A 25,495-nucleotide genomic window follows, 5' to 3' on the forward strand; every position below is an offset into this window, starting at 1 on the left:
CACCCTACTCTTGTTAGATGAAGGTACTGAGCCTTCTGTAATCTGGAGGAATGGATTAGATCACTGTCCTGCTGGGTGATCCACCCATGAGACCACTTCGCCTTCTGGCAGAGGCAGCCAGATTTTGGTCTAAAATCTACTGGTATTTAATGGCTTCCATGATGTTGTGTATCCTACTAGGTCAGAACAGCTCAACAACATCACATATCCACCAGCATACTTCGCCATGGGGAATAGGTCTGTTCTGCATGATTATCCCTTTTTTACACTAAACCCACCTGCGGTCTTGGTTACCAAAAAGCTCTATTTTTTGTCTCATCTCACCATAGAAATCAAACTTCCAATGACATTTTTATCAATCTCCAGGCCCTTTCGTTTGTGCTTTGATGACAGTAGGTGCTTTCTACCGTCCAAATAGCTTTTTGACATTTGTGTCTAATTGTGGGTTTGGAGATTCGGTGACCCAGACACTAGCGTCTGCTGTTCTGGAGATGTGATATTCAGAGAACGATTTTGGCTCCGCAAACATCCGTTCTCACTGCGCAAGCAGGTCAGATGCACTTGCATGTCCTTTTCCAGTCAGGTTCCTCACAGCACCAGGTCGTTATGCGCTGGATGATTATTACTCTCACACTAAAGCTGGATATTCTCAGGTGTTGTTTGTTTTGTGGCCATTGCTTGATTTATGAAGGCCAGCAACCTTTTGTCTCATTTCATCTGTCTCCCCTGATCGTCCCCATGTTGATGAGCCTGGCAACCAAGAGAGTGTGTCGCCTCCTATTTGTACCGTAGTGAAACAGGTAGTCATGGATGAGTTCCTGAAGACTCAGAGAACTCAGAGAAAAGTAAAATAGAAATGGCAGCATACTTTTATTTGTTTTTGTTCATGACAATTTCCTGGGGTGGCAGTGGCTGTGACATGCATTTTTGAGGAAGAAAACATCTTTTTTAAACAAGTTTACCTCAACTAAAGGTTAGATTTCACTCATATTTTGAGTGCAAGATCAAGCTAGTTCATAGTGTTTTTACTCTTTTCTTTTTACAAAGATTGCCAATTCTTGAGGGCACTGTATATACAGCGAGCTCCATAATGTCTGGATTCTAGAGAAGAAATACACAATTCTTTTGGTTTCTAAATGATTGTTTATACAGCAACATTTGAATGCAATAAATTGACATCAAGATATTAGTCAAACTTAAGTTCCTTTGCTTTCGTATTGGCAACAAAAGCCACCTGAAATGTTCAAGGAACTGAGAAGGAGGAGGCTAACAATCCAAGCCTAATTTTATTGCGGAGTTGGGTGAATGAAGTATTCCTTTTAGGAATTAATTAATCATTGATTGAAAGAACACTCATGCAGTCCTTAGTTAAACACACAAGGTTAAATTTGCAAAAGAACATTATTATTTAATTACAAGCGCGTTGTGTGCAGATGGAGATTATTTAAACATTTTAAGTGAAATACAAACATTTAATTGTAGTCATACAACATTTCCTGGTGAGGTGTACCCTGACACAGTGGCTGGTCTAACAAATTATTGCAAATCCTGCATCTAGCTTCTCTTGCCTTGTACACAGTTTAAACATCCAAATCTGAATTTGATTTGTGAATGAGTGGACTTGGTGTGAATGTATTTCATGTGTGTGTAGGCGGCACCCTATGTGCATGCAAACAGCCTGTATTGTAGACGCTAGGTTTAATTCCAGCCAGGAAGTTGTGACCTTGATCCGACTAATTGTCTTATTATTGGGCCACTCAGTGCTCAATTTTGACTGTGCTGATTATTTTGAGAGTTCAAGAGAAACCCCAGGACCGCTTCAAAGATAGAGGGTTTTTTTGCAGAACCCTCTATGTTCGCTTTAAAATGGAAGCAGAGAGCCACAGTCTCCTGGCTAATGCAACTGAACCTGAAATCAGTCCAACCGCCAACCGTCTTTTTTTCGGCTTCCTGTAGTGGACCTTTGAAGTTTTTTTTTTGTTGTTGAGGTGATTCGATGCTAGCTGGCCAAAGGAAGCCCTTCGGCTGGGCTCGGCACCACTCTCAGTCCCCCCACTGCGGTTAATAGCAGCTGTTTCTCCTGGCATTGCTCTACCACCTCAGACACTTAAGAGACACAACAGGTTTCAGGTCCCTGTGACTAAAGCAACCTGACACAGGAGACATTTCAGAGCATTTTAGTCCCAGACATTTCAGAGCATTTTAGTCCCATATTCTTCAATGTGTAACCCTGAAAAGGCCACGCAAACAGGTGTTATTTTATTCACCAATGCGATCTGGATTGATTCTTCCCGCCAAGACACAATATTGAGGCGTATTGTGAGATACCTCAGGTAGGCCTTTTATACAGCACGGTAGTGCATTTCAAGTGTTGCAGATTAATACAATGTTGAATAAAATGTTTGAGAAGAATCTATTTATTGGAGAACAGATCCAATGGGTATATGCTTGGAATTAAATCCATTGATTTATCCATTGTTATCCATCCATTTATATTTCATTGGCAGCAACATGAATCATTTTTAAATGCCTTCACATCACTCCTGTAGTCTCACTGGTGCATATATAGTTGCCCCCTAAAAAATGATTTAAAAAAATAGGCAGTCGTGGTGATGCGCAGACTTCATGATACCCCGAATCTGTTGATTTATGAGGCTGACGGCTGCGTGCTGTGAAAATATAGCTAAATGAATAAACACGCTTCAACCGTGTTTGTGCTGACACAGCTTGAGAAGGCTGCATGTTATTATTATTATTTTTTTAATTAATCCTTTGTTTAACCGGGAAAACCTGGTTTATGTTTTCCTGCCTTTCGACCCTCTGACCTGCTGTTTTATCCCTGCGCGTCTGTCGTCCATCCTCGTGCTCTGCTGTCTGATTCCAAACCGGATGCAGAGTGGGATCAGAAAAGGGAGCAGCCGTGCAGTTCGGCGTTAGCGTTAATGTGAAAGACGACATAGCCGACCACCTGGCCACCATCTTGATGGCGTAAAAAAAACCCCCAAAAAAACACTAATGGTCCTGTAATTGGTAGTTCCCATCCATCCTCTCTGCTGCAGTGAACAGAGTCTCTAGGGAAGTGAGGAATGGGGGGGGGGGGGTTCCCTGCCAATCTCGCTGATTGGTCGTTGCACTAACCTCAACCATTTTGAATTCACTATCTGGGGCAATTATCTGAAAATGATGACTTTATGGCCCTACGGTGAATGGACAGCCATTTTGTATGGTGAAAGTGGCACAGTTGGTCTTTATACCATGCTAATTTTGAAGTTGGGGGGGGGGGAATCTGATGAAAATGTTTTTTTTTTTTTTCCTTCCCACATTAAGTCACTTAGGGTGTAATGGAATATGCCAGCTCCAGCACCCAATTCAACACTTCTCAGTAGTTGCACACCCTACTTGCTTTCTGGGCATATTCTTGTATCTGTTATTTTCTCACATCGCTGGCTGCTGTTTCCGGTGCTTTAAGGGAATTTGAATTCTGTGAGTTTTGACTGCAAAATGTGCAGTCACACAGAGAGCAATTTGTAATGCCTAATAACTTACAAGCAAGTAGATCAAATCTTATTTTGCGCTTGAGGAAAATTTTAAGCGCATACATTTAATTTTTATTTGCCCTGTTTAGTGCTCATCTTGGATGTTTTATAACTTGGATGCAGCCCTAGGATTTCAAACAGATCTTGTTTTTTTTCCTGTTCCTTCCGTTAATAGCGCAGCACTGATGAACTGCATTACTGAATTAAATTTAATCCGAATGTCTTTCATCAGAGCGCAATCAAAAATTCAAAAATGCTATTTTTGTGTACAAAAGTTTACAAATATATGAATCATCCTTGATAAATTTAAAAAATCCTCAACTGTTCATTTAAGATGGCTTTTATAGAGGCTGCACATCCATAGCAACTCCACCAAATTTCTTTCTTTCTAACACAAAAACTGTACTTACTGTGAACACTGCTGATGAACTGCTTATTTGCTTTCACTCTGTTCTATGTCTGTCTGTCAAATTCCGCTTTTTGCTTGAGTTTGGGTAACATAGCGAAACAAAACATTGAAAATAACGGTCTAGTATGTCAGTTGGCTTGTTGCAGATTTGGCCTTTTAAGCCTTGATTGTGATGTTAAATCAATCTATTGGTGCACCCAAACAATAAAATATCGAACTATCGAGGTAATAGGCTATAAATCACCCATTTTCGCATGGTAGGATTTTCGCCCCCCTTCCAAGTTGTCACATACGTCTCCGAAAACGTCCGGACATAAAGCATACATTATCAGGCGGATGACGGCAGGCTTTCATTTCAGTCCCTCGGTTCCTGGAGCCGCTTCGAGGCCTCTTCACAGCCCTCTTCAGCCTCCTTGTCTGGAGCCACCGTTCCGCCCGTTCTGTTCTGCGCCATTGACTTGGGTTTCCCGGGACAAAGGCGCGTTTTCCCATTGTGAGCTCATGGGACGAGAGCGGCGAGAGCAGGTGTTTTTGACTCCATACATCCATCAAAGCTTTTGTCCCATTGGCCTAATTGAGCCTCTTTGTCGCGTGCTTGTGTGCGCTGCCTTAATTGATATCTCATGCAAAACAAGTCACATGAAAAGGCCCCGTTGAATTAATGTGGATTTAGGCCTTTGCGTACGGGCGCCTGGCTGATTAATGCACCGACGTCGCTTGTGGAAGGGGGCCGTTTGATCGCGTATCAGACGCGAGGGGAAGACCGGGGAGGCGGGCTCTCAGCGACACAGCTCGCCCCCAGACCGAGCCAGCAAGACGTCGACAGCTCCGTCGGGACTGTTGGGCGTACCTCGGCAAGGGGTCCCCACACACAATCGCTCGCTGATTGAATCCTGGATCGCTGAGGGTAATGGTTTTGGGAGGGCACCGTTTACATGATGCCCCCAGACTCTGCGATAGGCCCAGCACAGCCTACAGTCCCCCCCCCAACCCCCACCCCCACCCCCCAAACACTCTCTTGACATTTAATTAGGAACATGAAAGGTGGGGTAACATTTCACAAGGGTCAAGCAAAGGTTATGCGCACAGCACCAGCTATAATCAAAGCTGGATGCGCATAATTAAAAAGCAGCCAAAGCAACTTATCGCCCTCCTTGAAGTCAACACTGGATGCCATCCAGACCCAGGATGGCTCTCAGGACCAGCTCGAGTCACGTGCACACTACTTCAGTAGAGCAGCCGCATAGCGTTTGCATTCCTGTGTGTGTGTGTGTGATGACAGCGAAAAGTTTCCTTTGGAAGAAATGCAATACAAAGCAAATGCAATACAAGAGCAAAGACCAAATAGTTTTGTTTCTGAGAGTTGCGTTTCTAACGTGTAGACGTCCCTTTGCACCCAAGTCAAGTGGTCTTAGATCCTGAGCCACATCGAGAGTGCGTTTCGTTTGGGTCTGTTCTGTCTCTTTAAAAATATTGCTCTTGCCGTCAAAGGGGTCGTTTTGTTTTTACCTGAATCCACCATTTACCTGTGTCCCATTTAGCATGCTTAGGTGCAGTTCCAGAAAAGCTGTTATTGGGCTGGTGCCTCATGGTGATCATTCAGTACAGTTCCAGGCAAACAGGTCGTACGTGCACTTGATGATCTGTTTTCACTGTCGCTGGTAAAAGGTGGTCTACCTCATTTTCCAAAATGGACTGTTTAGAGAATGTAAAGATAATATATCATGCGTGTATAATCGCATCTAGAATTATTGGCAGCCTTGATAATTATGAGCAAAAAGACTGTGGAAATGAAATAACACCATTACCGAGGTGTATTGTTATTTCCCCATGTGGAAAATATTGTACTTTGTTCATGATTCAATAGACTCAACCAAAATATAATTTCTCAAATTATGCATTTATTTCAAAAGATATTTCACAATTTTTGGCACCCCGCACTTGGTTCAGCCACCCCTGGCCAGGATAATGGTGCTGAGCCTTTCTCTGTAATGTTTTATACGGCTGGATAACACATTTGGAGGTATTTTGGACCAATCATTGCTCCATAAAGAATCTTTCATGATCCTTGATATCCTTTGGTTTGTGCCTGTGCCCTCCTCCATCTCAATTCAGACCACTGGTTTTCCTCAGGGTTTTCGTCTGGAGACTGAGATGGCCGTTGCAAAACTCTGATATGGTTTTCTCAGAACCATTTCTGTGATGATTTTCGAGGTATGTGTGGAGTCATTGTCCAGTTGAAAGGTACACCTTCTGCTTTATCTCAGCATACTGACGGAGGCAGCCAGGTTTTTGGCTAAAATGTCGTAGTTCTTGGTGGACTTCACCATCCCATTGATCTTAACAAGAGCACTGGAAGCAAAACAGCAGAGAAAAGCATCAATGATCCACCAGCATATTAGGTATGAGAGGCTTTTCCTGGTATGAGATGGTATGCTTCTTGGTATACTTCCCCTTTTTACAGCTGATATACCGATGACGTGGCCAAAAAGTTCAAGTTGGATCTCATTCCGAAACTCTGGTGCTGCTACTGCTTTATAGAGCTGCTTTTTTAAATCAAGGGTGCCAGTAATTCTCAGCTTGACTATGTGTGCGTGTCCATGTGTTTATGTATGTATGTGAGTGTGTGAGTATATCAGCACACAGTACCATATCTCAGTAGTGTGCTGCTTCCCTCCCCGTTTAGTCAGGTTTCATATATAGTCTACCTTTTACATCTCCGTTACGTCAAGGACGGGTGATATTCCAGATACAGCAGAATGAGTCGAAGGACCTCGCAAGTCCATTGTGAGTTTAAAGGGCAACGACTCCATTCGCCCTTACTAGTTTAATCAATCCAATCAATGCCTGAAGCCGAAGGTGGAAACACACTCTTACACGATCCCCCGATGGTCAAACACGCTGAAAAACCAGCATGTTTCCAGTAATTGTGGATAATCTAGTAGGTGCTGTTATGTTCAAAATGGGAATATTTCTGCACCGTGAATTCCTTGTCTGGCCAAATGTGCGCATCCTTAAGGCCAAGTGATAATAATCAGCCATTTCAATCTGAATGTTCCAAGGGCGAATTTCATGGGGTTTTAAATGGTGCAGATCTGCTGCCTGTCGAGGTTCAGTCTATTGTGCTGGCTCACTTTCCGCTTATGAGACCCGAGAGCAGGTTCATTTCTTTTGTTCTTTCTGTTATATTTGTGTATTTGTGCCAAAATGCAAATGATGTGTGTGTCTGTGTGTGTGTGTGTGTGTTTTCAAATAGATTTATGATTGTGTTTACATACATGCATGCAGTCGAGCAGCTTGGCCTGTAACATTAAGGCAGTGTTGATTATCCTAATTGAATAACGGTTAACCCTGCTGCCTGCTCCAACTGCCACTGTCCTTGAGTGCTGAAACATGGTCCAGGTTTAAATGTGGTGTGTGTGTGTGTGTGTGTGTGTATCATAAAGGCATTCCTGTAAAGCAAACCTTCTCTGCTGGTATTCCTGAACACTGTGACTTGAAATTAGAAAACACACTACAATCTCAGGATATAATTTCAATGCAGCCGTGCGAAGTATACATTCAGCAGGAGGCATTTCTTTAATTAATCACCATAGTGACCGACAAACGCACCAGGAATTGGGCTGATCTGGTGTGATTTACGTAGCGTATAAGTTGTAGATTATCTGTTGATGTTGCCAGATATGGCCCATGGCACATTCATGCCTAAGCCTTTGGACGTTGTGTCAGTTTATTCTCTACGAGCACTTGCTGAGCGCCATGCTATACTTATGATATAGTTTCACGCCTGGGTTACCGTCGGTTACCATGCTAACAGTATGTCGATTGGAGATAAATGACAATTTTCTCCCTCGGCATTTGAAGGCGATTTTGCGAATAAGCAGCTGTTTAATGCTGCACACACCTGGGGGACCAGGTGTTTATTTCCATTCAGATATGCCTGGCCTGGGTCACAGAAGGGAAAGTCACTTTTCCTGATGATGCTTTTTTATTTTAAAATGATTTGAATAAAGGCTGTTTTCAGCATTTTTCTTTATGCAGATGCACAGACCAGCTTTTTGTGTCTGGTCATACAGCTTTGTTTTTTACTTTGCTCCCCTGAAATAGGGGGACTATGCATAAAAAGGGTTGCAGTTCCTACACGGATCACCCGATATGGGCGTAAGTATACTGAAATTACAGCCGACAGTCCGCACTTTAAACTCATATTCATTGCTTGAGTTCAGATCCACTGTGCTGGACGTACAGAGCCAGAACCACATGGATTGTGTCACTCTCCTTTCAGACACTTTTGAATTTAACTGTGTAATGAGAGACCTGCGGCAGTGACTGCAGCTGATGAGTTCTCTGGCTCGGAATAAAGACGCTCTTCCTGGAAAGCTCGAGCTGCGTAAAAGAAATATCAATGACCTCGAGCGCTCACATGTCAGAAAACTTTTAATTTGACAGGGGGCCTCAAAATGGGCACCGACACCTCCAAGGGTTCACAGCCTCGTTAGGCGCCCTCCCCCCCCCCCCCCCCCCCCCCCCCCAATCGCCCTTCCCCCGTCGACTCGTACAGAAAGTCAATTACAAAGGTCTGCGTTGTGGCTGAGGGGCCCTGTCTCTGTCAGTCGCTCGGACCACGGCGGGCCATAATTAAGCGTTTGCCCTTTTCCGATACCATCCCTGCCCGCTCCCGGTCCATCTCACACCCTTGTAATGGACGTCATGTTTCCAGAGCCTGCGTTGCGTGACTCATCATAAGAGTCCTGGCTGGCTCGTCTTGAGCTGGCTGGAAGCAGGAAGGAGATGTGTGGCAGATGTGTGGCGTACGAGCGCGCCCACAGGACAGGGCACCAGTCTGTCACAGGGGCCCCTTAACCCTCGGGGTACGGGTAGAGTGCCAGTTTGGCAGAGGGCACTGTTTATGAGGTCTGACTGTGAGACTCAGCTTGGGGGTTGAACCCTTGTCCAGTCGGTCACTTTCCACCGTGGTCTGAGGACGCATCTCTTCAGCCTGTAGCTTGATTAACTCTAACAGTACTCCTCCGTAGGGTTACCCCCAATCCACACTTCTCCTCCACAGGGTTACCCCCAATCCAGTATCACTCCAGTGTATCGCTTGTGTCTTGATCATCTAGCACTTTCGTGTTGCACTCGTTTCAACATCTTGATGTTGTAGCTCTTTGTCATATCTTCAGTAATCATGCCTCACTTCTTTTTGTTTATGACTCGCCATAACTTTTCTGGTTTTAGCCTACGCTTACCGTGTGAACTAGGCTTGACGTTCACGGCTATGGATAACCGATGCTGTACTTTATGAGAGTTGTGCGTTGTGTGACCTGTGTTGTGTAGTTGTTCCAACGACCTTCGGTTTTTACTTATTGTGCGTCGCTTTGGATGAAAGTCTCTGCCGAATGAAATGTAATGTAATGTAATATAATGTCCATCAGGGGTCCAGGGCACAATGGCCCTGAAGCATGGACTTGCCTCAGTATCGCAGTTCCCTCTCTGTTTTCAAATATCAGCCTCTTACCCAGAAACATCTCATGAAAAAGGAGAGAACTTCGTCTTTCTTTAACCAACATTAGAATGCATCATCATAAAATACAATACACACACAAAAAATCTTATTTCCCAGATCATTATCCAATCATGAGTTATTCACCTGTGTCTGAGAACCCGCTCTGCCTTGTGGTGAGCTGACACGTTATTGCTTTGCTATTATGTAGACGCGCTGGCTGAGATGAAGTTATGGTTTATGCATGCCTTTCTCTCTCTCTCTCTCTCTCTCTCTCTCTCTCTCTCTCTCTCTCTCTCTCTCTCTCTTCCTTTAAAAAGAGCGAGCGGTGCGGGGAGCAAAATCGCGCTCGGATGCGTAAAGACCTGTTATTTAAATTCTGTCCTCCTCAGAAATCCATTTGGTCTATTATCCAAGTCTGGCCGGGCGGGCTCTGGTTCTGTTTGTTTTCTTTGAATTGGCTCCACTGTTCCCCCCCCTTGGGTAAATTAGCCCGTGGAGTCATTTGGTTGTTTTTATTTATTTATTTATTTCTTTTTGCATTCTATTGATAAGGACCGGAGTGCCTCATAGCTCTGACCTGTATCCAAGGCTTCATTTGCATGTCATCATTTTTCGACTGAGCGAAAGCCATTATTCACGTTGTCAGAGGGAGAGCGTGTTCGCGAGCCACTGGGCATGACAAACAGTTTAATGCCCACTCTGTTCCCTTGCAGCCGCACTCTCGGGCTGGGCTCACTGTGACGGAAAGGCCGCGCCCTCCGCTTTTTTTACGCTTTCCACCTGAAATTTTAAACGTTTAAACTCATCGACATTTCGCCCCTTTTTGCCTAATTAAAAAGTCTGCTCTGCTGCAGGTCTGTAATCCACCTGCACAGTAAAATGTCCGGTGTTAATTCAACACTAACAGCTAACATTTGGTCCCCATTGGGACGTTTTACTGTGAATTTTTTAGAGTTGAATCAACACTGGACAACAACATTTTACTGTGTATGTGTCCAGAACACCATAGAGTTGGGACACTTAGAGGTAGATCAGGGACATAAAGTGTTGATGGGATTGAAGCAGCACTCCAGGGGCTTGATGGACCTCACCTCCCACTTCTAACTGCAGTTCCCCCACTGAAGGCCATTCCGCTATGAGTCCACACAGACACAGAATGAGTAAATCTAACACGTCTGGTGGACGATTGAAAATGGCTGCTCTGTGAATCAGTGGTGACATTCAGACCCGTGTCCTGGGAACCTCAGTAAATGCACAATATAGGCACACAAAAAACCAAACTGAAAAAAAAACAACATCCATAATAACTGACGAAGGCAGCCCGGGGCCTGCGGTCACCACTCTGAGTGCAGGAAAACAAAAGACCCCCGGCAGGAGGGAGAGAGAGAGAGAGAAAGAGAGGGAGTGAGAGAGAGAAAGAGAGCGGGTGAGAGTATGAGAGAAAGAAAGACAGTGGGGGAGAGAAACAGAGAGCGAGAGAAGCAGAGTGAGAGACCGAGTGAGAGAGAGGGTAAGAGAGAGAAAGAGAGGATGAGAGAGAGAAACAGAGAGCGAGAGAGAGAAATACAGAGAGAACAAGAGAGAAAGAGAGGGTGAGAGAGAGAAAGACAGTGAGAGAGAAACAAAGAGAGCGCGAAAGACAAAGATAGTGAGACAGGGAGAAAGACAGAGAGAGAAAGAGATAGAGAGAAAGAAAGGGAGAGAGAGAGAGAGAAAGAGAGAGAGTAAATAAATGGGCTCCATAGGCAGAAGAAGAAAGGGAGTCTGGGAAGGAGGTGGCAAACCGAAGGATGAGTAATGTGTCCTTTAAGGAGCCTTTAGCGGGAAGAATCCCATCTGTCCGTTTTATCGTTCCCATTTCGCCAGTGTTTGTGAAATGAGCGGGTCGGCAGGGCCGATGGAAAGGCGCACAAACACACGCGACTCTGATACGCGGGGAGAACGGCCCTTTTTTTGACTTGGTCCCATGCGCTTGGCACACGGCTGCGCCCTGGCAGGGGCTAACGCTAACAGTGTCCTTGGCTGCCTTCCCCCTCGCGTCGCTACCATCTCGAGTTCTGGCATCTCGAGCGAGACTAAGTGATCTGCTGTTTGTTGCCACGGCATCGACGTATATTTTATACTGCCACTGTTCTGGGATGCAACGGTCCTGCTGATCTTCTAGATCGTTCTAAATACGGTGTGATACTGAGCGCACAGAGCCCTTGGTAACTTGAATTAATTTAGCTCAGTATGTGAGGAAAAAAATAAAAATAAAAAACAAAGGTTCTGGTGGAACCAAAACTCATAGTGTCCGACATTGTAGGGCTCTCTTCTCATTCCGTAAGTCTTTGTTTATGCTGCAGCTCCCTTAAATGTAATGCTTGGTTTATTATTTCCCGTCTTGCATAACTCACAGTACCTCGAATGCCCGCTAATTACATTCACTGTTTGTGCAACCTGATTATTTATTTATTTTATTTTATTTTTTAAGTTTTGGCACCAAAAGGTGCATTTCAGCTGGTTGGCACAGTAATATGTCATGACTGCCCAGGCGTTTGCCTTCTTTATCAAATGCCAGCACTTAGTTGTTAACCTAAGTTTAGTCACATAAGTGAACGCTGTGCACTTCTTCACCTTAACCTCTTTCTAACCTAGACCACCTTAATACAAAACTATTTTGCGGTTGCACGATTTATTGGATGATTATTTCTGAATATTTTTCAAAAAATATTTTCATCTCTTTTATTCTCTCTTATTTATGTGATAAAAAATAAAGTTAATATTATTATTACCACGACATGTACAAGGACATGCTGAACTACTCTCTGAATGAGCTGCATTGTCTGTGATAAACACTTCATCTTCAGGACTAATTCAGGTGCTGAGGAATAGTGAAATAAACCAAAAATACGAAATACATCCCTCAAGAGCTCTGAATTAGGAATGAAATCCCATTGCCGTGCTCATCATTGGGGGAAGTAAGTCCCGTTCTGTTTAGGTTATTTGTAGAGATACAAGTTAACGTCGTTGCTAATGCCTACACTGCCTCGTTGTGGAATCTTCCCAGATACGCCTTTTGACGTTGAAAAAAAAGAACGCGTGCATCGTGTATGTTAACTACTTATACAGGATATGTAGAGCTTAGAGGTCCGCGTACGGTACACTGTGCAGGCAGTAGCAGTTTGATGCACGGGGCTAAATTAGCTGGTAAGGGGGAACCTTCAGCATCACTCCCATCATTATTAATGAAGACGGGTGAACTCCACGATTCTATTTACTAGTCTATCTGGCCTGTCTCGGCAGGTGATCTGCGGAAATGAACGGATCCAAATAGAATGAAAATTGTGTGTGGGGCAATTATTGTCAACACGCACGTGCATCCGTCACGTAACATTTACAAGGCTCGAGGCAATAATATAGACTTCCGAAATGTAACGCATCTCCTGAAAATGGAAATTTTCGTCTGATTTAGCCTAACCTACTTTTAGATTTAAAAGGAGATATAAGAAGGAGTTGTGGCACTGGACACATTTTTTAGCAAAAATTATTTTATATGCCATTTTACATTTTTCCATTGCAAATGAACAGCTTGACTACAATGATGTGCCGTCAGCAGGAAGTGAACGTGCTAGTGCATAATTGACTGCCATTGGCCATATGGACAGTAATCGGGACAATCTGTACAAAGGATTCAACTTTTTTCCCCGTTCTGTACATTACCCTTGAATCTGGATGAACCTTCATCTATCATCTTAATTAAAACGTATACCTATCGAGAGAAAAAAACACAGCGAGAAGAGCAAACACTTCGCTCGAGGACGCGCTGTACGTGTTATTGTAGCTGTCCAATTTCTAGTGCTGATTACAAACACGACGATTCATTTATACTCGCCCCTCGACCCACACAGTTAAAATCCCACCGCGAATTAAAAAATGACAGTGGGGGGGAAAAAGCGAATAAACGAATGAATAAGAGAATTAAGCTATTAAAACGTGCCCCCTATAGGCTTTTACCATCGAACGCACATTTTTGACGTGTAAGGGGAAAATGCATTTCATTAACGTACAGTAGCGGTTGGTAGGTTGAGCCAGCCTCCACAGCGCGAGATCACAGTACGGAGTGCTGGTGATGGCATAAGGAAAGGACTAATGAGATCGCTGCAAATGATTCGCCCAAACCAACAGATATTAGGTGACACGATTTTCCGTTGGTCTACTCTAGGCATCGGCTTGCAATCACAAACTGCACTCTGTGGATTTTAAGATTTGAATCTAAAAAGCCCCTTTCTGACTTTAATGGGTGAGTACTCCATCACTTTATCTGACACATTGACAGAATCGCAAAAATTATCTGAAATATTTCAAAGAAATCTTTTGGAGGTTGTTGAGCGCGTGTTGGGGTTTTCCAGCGATGCCAAATTAGTTTCAGCCTGCCGTTTACGTTTCGACATTTGTTGTTTTGTCTTTGCTGCGAGAAATTTTCGCGAGAAGGAGAAAGGCAGGTGATAAACACAACCTGTCCTTTTAGGAAGCAATTTTGATTGACTGGCCAACCAAGATATCCAATTAATTTGAGGCCACGCTACTTGGACACCGATGTAGCATAAATTGAGTTAAATTAAAGTAAATTGGTGGAAATTAATGCCGTGGTTTGTGACGCGAATTTCAAAAAGCATTCTTGGACTTCAATAATGAAAACTGACAGCGTCCTTTTCGTTTTTTAAAGCACATGGAAGCGAATCCTTCCCTCCAGACGCTGCACAAGCTACAATAGCTTAGGTAGGCTATATTTCTCGATTCGGTAAACTCCTACACATCCTTTGTTTGCGACATACAAAGGCATCGTCTCGGAAGGTTGACAACGTACGTTTATTTGCTTCACACATTAATAGCAAACATTAAGCTATAACAAAGTGTAGCCTATAACGGAACGTGTCAAAGTGTTAATTTTTTAAAATAAAACGACACGAATAATGGCCGAAACGACTAGTCTGAAACAGGAAACAACCTATCGACAGTAAATTAAAATCTACCATCCATAACACGGATGTAGAGCTTTAATGTTGAGGGAATTGCAAAGTGCAGTTCCTCTGTAGCCTACTTCCGTCATAACATATTAACAGCCTCGCCAATTGCAAAATACTAGGCGTATCCATAATGTTGGCCACAGCGGCGCTGCTTGTCGTTTGTATTTTTAGTAATCTATTGTGTTGGCGTTTAATCCAGTTGATATATAGTTTCTGTCACGCCTAAAAACCCAGCGCTGAAGTAATCCTCCGATCAGGGCTCCGTTTTTCAACGTTGTTGGGGGAAATCAGAATAACCTAGGCTAAATAAATATTATGTGGAAAATTGTCTTTAATGGATAGAGGCTTGGCTTCGTAGTTGACGAAAGTGTAATGACCATCTTTGTTATGATACAAATGTGGGAAAAAGTATTTAAGGGACATATCCTTGGTTACACAGTACAATAGTTAGAAGTGATGGATGGATTCATTAATACCAAGGTTACGTTGTATGTGATAACATTGTTTGACAAATGGCTGTCGTTTCAGGATATATATATATATATATATATATATATATATATATATATAATTCAATTAAAAAGAACATACATTTTATTAGAATAGTCATTTGGTGTTTATTTTCTATTAAATCACGATAGGTTCGATAATTAATCCTGGGGAAGGTATTAATGCAATAACGTATCAAGGAAATGCATTTCACATGGTTTCTTTGCGAATGTGTTGGAACAACATCCCAAGGGTTGTTCTGAAGAGTGTTTTGAATCCTTTAGATGACCTTCGCGCTCCTTGTGTTAAAGATTAGTATAGAAACAGCATGTGTCGGTTGTTTTGAATTGTAATACTGAGTGAACATTTTCAATCGGAATTGGTCTGCACTTAATAAAAATGTAAAAAAAAAAAAAAAAAAGGAAAGAAAAAGCCTTAATTACCCATCTCCATTACCATTAAAACATAAACCTCAAGAGTACAAACCTAGCCTACTTCCTTTTCAGATTTCATTTACGTGCTCTTATCTGCTCTCGTCTTATTGTGGACATGCACATATTGTAATTAATTTTCTTGACAATCAATTTTTTATTTAGAGCCATCTTAATTAATAAAGTCACGGCAGCTCACTTTTAAAACGCCCGTGGGCCACGGTGGTGGCGTTTTAATTCAAAACAGACTTAATTGAAGGTTCCGAATAAGGCAACACAAACTCCAGCCCATTGGGAAAGGCTCCGAGCTCTCGTGTCATTTCTGACTGACAAGGCGCGCGAGAGGCTAGCTTTAAGCTGCTTCTGCGTTTAGCATGCCATTTGCCGATTTTCCTAGGATGCGGTATTGGAGCATTGGACCACGTGGAGTATTCTAGCGTACATTGCAAACCATCATCAAGGACCTCGTGCCTGCCAGAAATAGCCCTACGTATTGGGAGCGGTCGAGACGTCTTACATTTTTAAACAGCCTTTTAAAGCTGCGCTCTATGGATCATTTCATTTCAAGATCATAACGTGTCAAGCGTGCTGCCTTCTTCAGTGAAATGGCGTCGTACGCCCAGCTCACGTGCCCTGGTGCCCTAACACAGCAGCACGCTGTGCTGGAGACGTTTGGGTGTTTAGTCTCTTCTTTAATGAAAAACCTTGAGTGGGGATGTTTTATGAATGTAGTGGTCGACCCTGGCGTCATGTGAGTCATTGTGCCCCCCCCCCCCCCCCCGCCCCCCACTGCTCTGGCCTACTTTCATGCATAGCCAATGGGGAAGGAGGCCATCCCTTTTGTGTATATTTACTGTATGTCGTATTCCTGTCTTTCTCTGCAGACAGATTGCCTCTTGGGAAAATGGGATTTGTTATTTAGAGGCCCCTATCTAGGGACACCGATGAATTTAAATTGCGCCGCGACTCACACCCCCCACACACCCCCCTTCTCCCTTTCCCCGTTTTGCACCTCACGGAAAGAAGCTCTGTCCCTAAACGGGTCCGCTTTCGGGCATTAATGTGGGCCCAATTCTTTTTTTGTTTGCAGTGAACCAGTACCACTGTAGGACAGAGGAAGGAAGTGGAGGCCACACCCAGTTAGCCGATACTGTAAGTGATTATTTTATGCTGTTTTGTGTTGTGTTCATTAAATGCCAATGGGGTCCACTAATGTGACACGGACAGAGTGCTATGTGTAAGGAATCCAATTAGACAGCATATTTTTTTTATTTTTTAAAAAACAGTATATTCAACCTTCATGTAGGGCAAATAGAGCAGTGCATGATGGGATACTCGTATAGGTGCTATAGCTGCAGTAGTGCTCTTATAAATGGAATTCTATTATTAGCCTGGCAGCTGGTGGCTTCACACATTACTCAGGTGGAGCCCTTCTCCCTGTGCTAATGGCTGATAAGAGATGGCAAGTGTGACTTCGTCTGATTTAAACACAGACAACGAAAGGCTGGGGGAAAAAAAGCATTCAGTTAAACTTGATGGTACATTTGAAAACCATGTTTATAAGAGCCTGTGTTTAACGGTCAGGCAAATTAACTTGACCAGGTTGAACGTGAGTCATTACTATTTACTGGATGGGTGTTGTGTTGGATATGAAGTGCCAAGTGGACAACTGGCAGAAAAAGACTATTTTCTGACTATCTATTTTAAACCAGACATTAAGTGAACAATTTTGCCTGTGGTATGGGTGGATTTTTGGGGAGGGATTGTGTGGAGTGTTAGTTACCGGAGTCTGTTCTCTGGTTGTTTGATGGATAGTGCACTGTGATGGAAGAGGATACCTGCTTATGCCCTTGAGCGTGGGGGTGGGGGTAGGCATGGGTAGGGGGAGGGGTGATTGATGCAAGGCACATCCTGCCATCAACACTGCCCAAAGACACATGATCGTAAACCAATCAGATCTCCCGGTCCCATCAGCATCTGTATTCATCACAGTCCTCTATGGTCACTGTGCCCCGACCGTGCTGCTGTGTCGCGGTACTCTATGGTCACTGTGCCCCGACCGTGCTGCTGCATCGCGGTCCTCTATGGTCACTGTGCCCCGACCGTGCTGCTGCATCGCGGTACTCTATGGTCACTGTGCCCCGACCGTGCTGCTGCATCGCGGTACTCTATGGTCACTGTGTGATGTCCGTGCTGCTGCATCGCGGTACTCTATGGTCACTGTGCCCCGACTGTGCTCCTGCATCACAGTCCTCTGTGGTCACTGTGTGATGTCCGTGCTACTGCATCACGGTACTCTATGGTCACTGTGTGATGTCCGTGCTGCTGCATCGCGGTACTCTATGGCCACTGTGTGATGTCCGTGCTGCTGCATCGCGGTACTCTATGGTCACTGTGTGATGTCCGTGCTGCTGCATCGCGGTACTCTATGGTCACTGTGTGATGTCCGTGCTGCTGCATCGCGGTACTCTATGGTCACTGTGTGATGTCCGTGCTGCTGCATCGCGGTACTCTATGGTCACTGTGTGACGCTCCTGCAGGTGGAGAGCAGCTCTGCCGCGCCGCCGTGGCCACAGCCGCCCCACGGGCATTTTTCCGTTTTTCCGTCTTTTCATGTGACTGCATTATCAGAGATTCCCCTTTCCTAATCCTCTCGGCTCACAGCATAATCCACGGCATGCTTCTCCGCGGAAGAGAGCAGCTACACACATTTGCTTGGAGATGAGGTCATAAGGGCACTGGCTCTGTGTATCCGAGGGTTTGCCGCCTTAATTTGATACGAAGGAGGATGTGACCTGCCCAGAATGGAACAGCTATTAGTCTCAGGGGCATTCTGGGAAAGCCCCCTGGAGGACTGACCCTGTATCCGCCTGCTGCTGAAATGTGTTTGTGTCCCAATGCGACACACAAATCTGAACCCGCCGGTAGCCCTTCCTGTGCTGTGAGAGGCTGTTTTATAATTCTGCGAAGAACACGTGATGGTGTGTCGGGGTTCTGTGGAATGTGCAGCATGTGTGAAGGTTGCAGGCCACGTCCACGTCGATGTCGCCTTGGCCCACTTCCCCAAGAATTTAAAAGCGTGAAGTTAGCAACCCGCTACGCCACGCAGATGATGATTGGTGGGTTACAGGGTCACATGTGGTCACTCGTGTAGTTCAGGAATTTTAAGCAGACAACCTGCGCCTGTACAAAATGCCGCACAAGTATAAATGCTGTGCCCGTTCACACAACACGAATTACATGAACTGTGCAGAAGTATAAAGCAGCCTTTGAACATTAGCTTTTCCATCTAGGGTTTTCACTGGTGCCTGATAAATTAAATTGCAAGATTGTTATTGAGGCACACTGCTGCTCTGCCGACAGTATGTACTGTTATCCAATCAGTATTTATTTTTATGCTGAAGTACAATTGCTCTAAAATAAGTTTATGAAGATGTATGTGAAGTTGGCAAGCTTAAGGTTGTGTGCTGTAGTGTGGGCCACCAGGGTCGTCATGAGAAGTGCTACAGGGTCTAGTCCCAGCAGTGCAATGTTGTGATGGAAACACGCCAATAAAAGCTTGAATATTGAAGCCATAAAAATGACTGTCAATACCATAGGTAACCCTGTACTGAAAGAATACTGTGTGTCATCTGTTACATGCCCTTGTAGTGCACTGGAAATTGAGTTCCACAAAACCCAAACTGTGTTTGTGAAGGAAAGGTAAACTTTGCCATCTATTTTTAAGTCAAAGTGATGGACAAATAAGGGCACATAATCCAAAGAATATACAGTGAAATGATGAAAATAGACCATTCAGTCTATCAAGGCTCATCATTTACCCACAGGCTTGAGCGCATGTCATCAAGCGTTGACTTAAACACCCCCAGGCTCTCCTCCTCTGCTGCTAGACTTGACAAGTTCTTTGATTCATTGGAGAAAAAAATATATATATGGGTATTCCCCAGGGAAAATGGCCCCGTTTCAATCTTGACTTGTCCGATCTTTCTGATATTTCAGCCCCATAATCTTATCTTTGGTCCTGTGTTTCATTTCCTAACATTTCATTACATTTATATTTGATGCTAGGAACTCGTTTAGTTGCCCTTCTTTGTACTTTTTTTCCCCTTTCATTGTGCAAGAGCTTTTCTATCTTTCTTGCAATATGCTGCCCAGGACTATGCACGTGTGTGGACTGACAAATTCATTGCATAACACCAGTGTAACCTCAGTTACTTTATACCTATGTACTTTTATGTGTGCTTTATGCTACACGTCCTAGCATCACATTGGCCTTTTAAAAAAAAAAAAAAAAAACTGCTACACACAATGCCCGGCTCCGGACAGACATTAATCCACTCCTCCCAAGCGTGCGGTACTCCCCGTACTGTTTACTTGAGTCCAAGCTAACCGGTGAGTGTTTCCGAGGGGCTTCTGAAGCGCAGCGACATCCCTGCGAGACGCGAGATCGCGCGCGGCGCATTAGAGGGCGCTTCCGGATTTCGTCTCGCGCTCTCGGAACTACGGCGTGACAGGGCCCCCCTCTCGCGCCCCCCCCCCCCTCCCCGGGGTGCATTAGGGGCCACTTGTGGCGGCGCGGAGTGCTTTCAGCGCCTCCCGCTTTTAGACGCGGCTCTCGTGAGGGACCCTTTCGACAGCGGGGCCACGCCGCCGCCGCGCGCCGTGTTGTTCTCCCCCCCCCACCTTTTTGCCAATTTCCCTGTTCCCGGGCGCGCCTCGCTCCTGATATCTGAATCCTGTCACGACGGCATTTAATTTAGCTTCCGAGCTCCTTTTGATTCGCACTTCGACCGTTCTGCCACGGCTCGGGGGGAATCGGGCGCAGTTTCATACCGGTAATGTATGTGTGGATAGAGGAGTCAATAATAATGGGTCAGGGTTGCCTCTTTTTTTATTTTATTTTATTTTTTTGTGGCAAATCGTGCAAACAGTGCGCAGGGCGTTCATATGCGAGATATGAGAGCCCATTGTAAGCTGGTCAATATGTTTTAGAAAAAATCTCATCATAATAATTTAAAAAATAATCTAACCTGTTGAAAACCATTATTAGAGTCATATTATTAGCGGCAAAAACAGATACATTCAGTGTCTTTGAGAGAATGGGTCCTGTAAGGCTTCTGAAGGTGCTATACTAAATGGCCCAAACCCTGTTGCTGTTGGGTCTTTTTAGGGGACACTTTCACTGTGCCTCGTCTGTGCGCTATAGTAATCAGAGTGTGCGGAATCTATCCGGAAAGTAAAAACACGGTCTGAGGCTCCCTCCGAAGCCGATTGGGTAAAGCGCGTATGGTGGCGATGACACCATCTGATAATTGTTGCTCGGTTACGTAACGCCCTGGCGGGGAGAACCTTGGCGCTCGCTGGCGAGCTAGCGCGGCGGCGGCGGCGGCCGTAGTCCCCCCTTGTGTTCGCGCGGGCGATGACGGGGACGCGCTGGCCGCGGCGTAGACTGACCTATTGACCGGGCCGGGGGGAACGCCGTGTTCCTCAACGAGAACAAGACGGATTACCCTGCTAATCGCGGCCGCGGCTTGTGTTTGGGGGGGGGGGGGGCTTCCGCGCACGCACACGCGACCCGACCCGGGCCCTCTCTCCGGACCGCGCGGCAGAACCCGCCATTATCGGCGCGCCGCTGGCGCCAGCGGGGCACGGAGCCAAGCCCGGCGGCTCGCTGCCCGGCACAGCCAATCGGCCGAGCGCGATGGGGAAGGGGGCGGGGGGGGGGGGGTCAAATTTACATAAACTCGGCCGAAACGCTTTTAACAGGAAAGGCCGATTGGCTGTTTGTGGGAGTAAAACCGGCTCCCATCTGCTCCTGCTCCGCTTGCCATATAAGGGCGCCTGATTGGCCCGGCTCTGTTGTGCCCGTGAAACGGCTGCTTTTTATCTGAAAAGTTCACCGTGGCCCGCGGGAGAAGGGCCGCCCACTGCTTCTGCCTGCCCCCCCCCCCCCCGCCCCCCTGTCCCCCCCCCCAGTCTTTGTCTAATCTCAATACCCCCGCGTGGGTGAGATACACGCCATTCTGTCCTTTCTGTCTGAAAAACCGAACTAATCCCGCTTCCTGGAGTGGGCTGTGGCGAAGTACTCCAGGTCCATTAGTTTGCGGGTTCAAAGTGCCGCACCGGGCCCGCTCTCGCCCGCCCGCTCGCCCGCCCGCCCGCCCGCCCGCCCTCGTCCAGGAGGGTACAGCAATGAATGGACTTTCATTAGGAACGGCAATGATGTCGTGCATAGACAAGGATGAGCGCACGGAAGTATTCAGGGCTTTATATGGCTGAGGTATCATATTGGAAATGTCCATTTAGTTTTAGATTTTATGTAGACAGTGTTGTCCGGGTGTATTCCAAATGCAGTGAAGTGTCATGTACACAATACGAATTTAGGTACAAATATGAAAAATGTTTTGTGGAAATGAGACTGCTTTACGGATGGTGACCTGACCAGATATGTTTTTGAAATGGTTCCACCTTTTAGACATCCATTAAACACCTGCCAGGTCCTGACAAGAAAAAAAAAAGAAAGAAAGAAATGATTTAAGCAGTATGCAGAACAGAATGATTCTGCTGCATGGTCCTCAGTTTAAACTTGCACATGCAGATCTGGCTTTGAAAACACTCAGGGCTCTGCAGGCACGTTTTTGAAAGTCACCGGCGTGGAAAGAGGACCGTTTTAAATATGCGTGTGACCCGGGCGCTGTGCTGACCGTAAGCGACGGCGCCGGAGTATCTGTCGGTTACACAGAGGCATTGTGGGCCACTTGTGTAACCGTCGCGTGTCACTCAAAGCCTGTCAGACGACTCATCAGCGCACATCACGCGCGTGTCAGCCCGTTCCGATGTGTCATGACAGCGAGTTTTGATTGCGATGAAACTTCGGAATGTCGAGTTGTTATCTAACATGCACGTGTGAAATAAAGCATTTTATTCTGCAGTGAAAATTAAACAGTGAAGCAGTGAGTCAAATAGGCTCAGCGAGTATTAAATATATATTAAAATGTGTAATGTGCACAGGCGGGTTGAGGTTAGACATAATAGCTTAATTAAATGAAAAACTGTAGGCAGCTGTTGGTCTGTGCACGTGCCTCTTTGTGGTTTAAGTGATGTAAAGTGCAAATGTTGACCGTTTAATCCTTCTTAAACTCGCCCCGAATGAAAAGACTTGTTTTAAAAATAAGCCTCTCAGTCCAGTTGGTTTGCGACAGGTTCAGGTGAAAAATACCAGCTGTGCCTGGGGGTCAGAATGCAGCTGAATCAGTTCCAGGGGTAAGGATGCCACGCCCCCTCCCCCATCCCCTTCGTAACCCCCGCCTCCCCTCTTCCCTCACGCAAATGCCAAAGAAAAATATCCAGAGACTCGGATAATCAAGACTGAACGGATGCTCAGGGGTCAGCTGGTCGTCTTTCTCATTGCGGAAATTAGCCAGCTGCTGGCGTGTGTGTGTGTGTGTGTGTGTGTGTGTGTGTGTGAGTGAGTGAGTGTGACTGCCTGTGTGTGTGTTTATGCATGCATGTGTGTGTGTGTGAATGAGTGAGTGAGTGTGACTGCCTGTGTGTGTGTGTGTTTATGCATGCATGCGTGTGTGTGTGTGTGTGTGTGAGTGTGTGCGTGCGTGTGTGTGCGTGTGTGTGTGTGTGTGTGTGTGTGTGTGTGAGGGGTAGGTGATTTCCTGCTGGGGCTGAGCGAGATCTCCATGGCAACCAGAGGAAGGGCCCTGGGCACCTGCTGGCGGAATTCCACAGTCCTCCCACCCCCGAGCCAGCTAAGCTCAGCTGACCCCCACCCCCCAACCCCACCCGCCACGTCACAGGCTCAAATGCCCCCCTGACCACTGCCCTCCCGCCATGAACACAAGCGCCCTGCTGATCATTGCCCCCCCCCCCCATGCCATGGGCACAGACGCTCCACGCTGAGGCGCGAGCAGTTTCCGGGGACAGTCCACTTCCCTGCAGCCCCGTGTGTCCTCCATCTCTGGGGCGGGGCCTGGTACTGGGGTTTATAAAAGTCCTCGGTTCTATTCTGAGCGTGCCTGCTAGTGCCAGAAACGCAGTTCGGCCAATCAGGCGGCTCGGGAGGGACCGCATTCGAGACCCCGCTGGAGTACAGTCTTCAGATCGCCTGCCAATCCCCTTCGTCTCGGAGGAAAGGACTGCTCTTAAAGGGGCGACGCACGGCCACGGAGAGCATGACTGCAGAACACGCGGTCCCAGCTACACTACTTTACTGATTACATTCTTACTCATCTTATATGTATGTATTTCCATCTTTAGGCTAAGTGTTTGCACAGTGCATTATTATTATTATTATTATTATTATTATTATTATTATTATTATTATTATTATTTCGCAGTATTGTCATCTGACCCAGAGTGCTGCTAAACAGCTAAAAGCTGAAGTCTGCTGGCATGTTGGAGCGCTGTATAGAGCTCCCATGTTTTCATGCTGTTATGGAAATGTCACACAGCTCACCCAGGGAGAATGCACACACACACACACACACACACACACACACTGCTCAGTCAGTTCAGACTGCATGCACACACATGGCGAAGTAACGCCCCGGGCTCCATTGACCCCCTCCCCTCCCCAACCCCCCCCCCCCCCCCCCCTTTCTTCCTCCCGCAGAAATCGGAGGAAAGGAGGGGTCAAGAATGGCCCTGTGGAAGCCCTGAGCCCCCCCCTGTCAAACGCAGTGCTTCAGGCCCGCCCAGGCGCTGATGACAGGGCACCCTGGCTCAGTGAAAAGCTTTGTTTGTCCGTCTCTGGGGTTTAGGGAGGGGGCGGGGGGGGGGGGGGGGGGGGCGGGGGGGGGTGCGGGTGGTGCTCTGGGGTCTTTGTCACACGGGAACTTTAATGGGGTCCACTCAGCCAGCCTGCGCCGGGCTGCAGTCACCCTATTGATTGTTATCCCCCCCCCTTCATTTTATCTTAAAAACAGGAGTAAGAAACGCAGTGAAACCGCCCTCCCTCTGTGTAGCTGTTGCAGGCTATTTGGTCCAGCTGCACGGCGTCTGGGCTGAGAGATAGAGGCCAGTCTGCACTGTGACTCATCCAGGGTGAGCTCTGACAGGCTTACGCTGGACTCCCTAATATCCCTGGGTAGTGATACAGTGAAGCCAGAGCACCCAGTCAGGTAGAGAAGCCCATTCCGGGCCATTTTAGCCGATGTCCTGTTTCCAATTAACTTGGAAGTAGCCACATCTTGTTTGGCCCTCTCTTTGAATTTCTGGTGCTGTGCCACGAAGGCAAACAAGCTCTGTACACATCAACATCTGCTCTTCGCTGCCCCCGCAGGCGTTATTCTGTAATGCACCCTTGGTTTCAGTTCACCTGCACAGTGTTCTGTAAGAAATGCGGTACCGTAAGACATTGAAGACACAGTTAAATATTCTGGTCTACTCTGTTTTGCACCCTCCGTTTTACTTCACCTCCACAGTGTTCCGTTATGAATGCGGTACAGTAAGACATTGGTGACACAGCTGCATGTTTTGCCTGACTTTGTGTTTCTGCAGATTTGTGTCACCTGTGCCTTGTTATGAAGCGTGCTGTCGGCGTCTGTCTGACATACACAGTGCAGCGTAATTCATGTGCGGTTCAGGACCATTCTTTTCTGAGGCGTCTCCAAGCCCTCCGTGCAGAACATGCCTGAGCGAGCGAGCGAGAGAGGGAGAGAGAGAGAGAGAGAGAGAGAGAGAGAGAGAGCCAGGCTGATGGCACTGAGGGATGAGGTATGAGGGATGGGGAAATGGCTGGGCAGGCTGCTCATTGGCTGTCTCCATAGGCCTCTCCTCCTGGGCATCAGCAGTGCAGCTCAGGGCAGAACGACAAATCCCATTGGCTGCCCCCCCCACGCCCCCACCCCCTCTGCTCTTCAGTTGAGGATGGTGGGGTTGGGTGGGGGTGGGTGTTCCCCCACCAATCGGGACCCAGCGGGTGTGGCGCATCAGAACCAACCAGGGGAGAGAGCATTCCGGGTCTCCTCCCCTCACACCAGGTCTGCATGAGAGAACCTTCATTTGAGACACCCCAAGACATTTTTTTTGATTTTATTATAAAACTCAAAATCAATGTCCAAACCTGAATCGCTAAACAAAATGAAAAATTGCAGTTGTTCAGT

At 46.2% G+C, this 25,495-nt stretch overlaps 1 protein-coding gene across 4 annotated transcripts in view; it reads left to right on the forward strand.

Annotated features, from left to right (window-relative positions):
• syt1a (synaptotagmin Ia) overlaps nucleotides 1-25,495 on the forward strand; it is a 231,418-nt gene that overhangs the window by 65,796 nt on the left and 140,127 nt on the right. For 2 of the 4 annotated variants that reach the window (XM_035426718.1, XM_035426717.1), the window contains one exon: nucleotides 16,471-16,532. The gene's annotated coding sequence lies outside the window, so the exon portion shown is untranslated. Of the gene's footprint in view, nucleotides 1-13,492; nucleotides 13,734-16,470; nucleotides 16,533-25,495 lie in introns of those variants that run through there. The other 2 variants (XM_035426720.1, XM_035426716.1) reach the window with 2 other exon arrangements.

This window comes from Anguilla anguilla, chromosome 7, assembly GCF_013347855.1.
Source record: "Anguilla anguilla isolate fAngAng1 chromosome 7, fAngAng1.pri, whole genome shotgun sequence".
NCBI classification, from domain to species: Eukaryota; Metazoa; Chordata; class Actinopteri; order Anguilliformes; family Anguillidae; genus Anguilla; species Anguilla anguilla.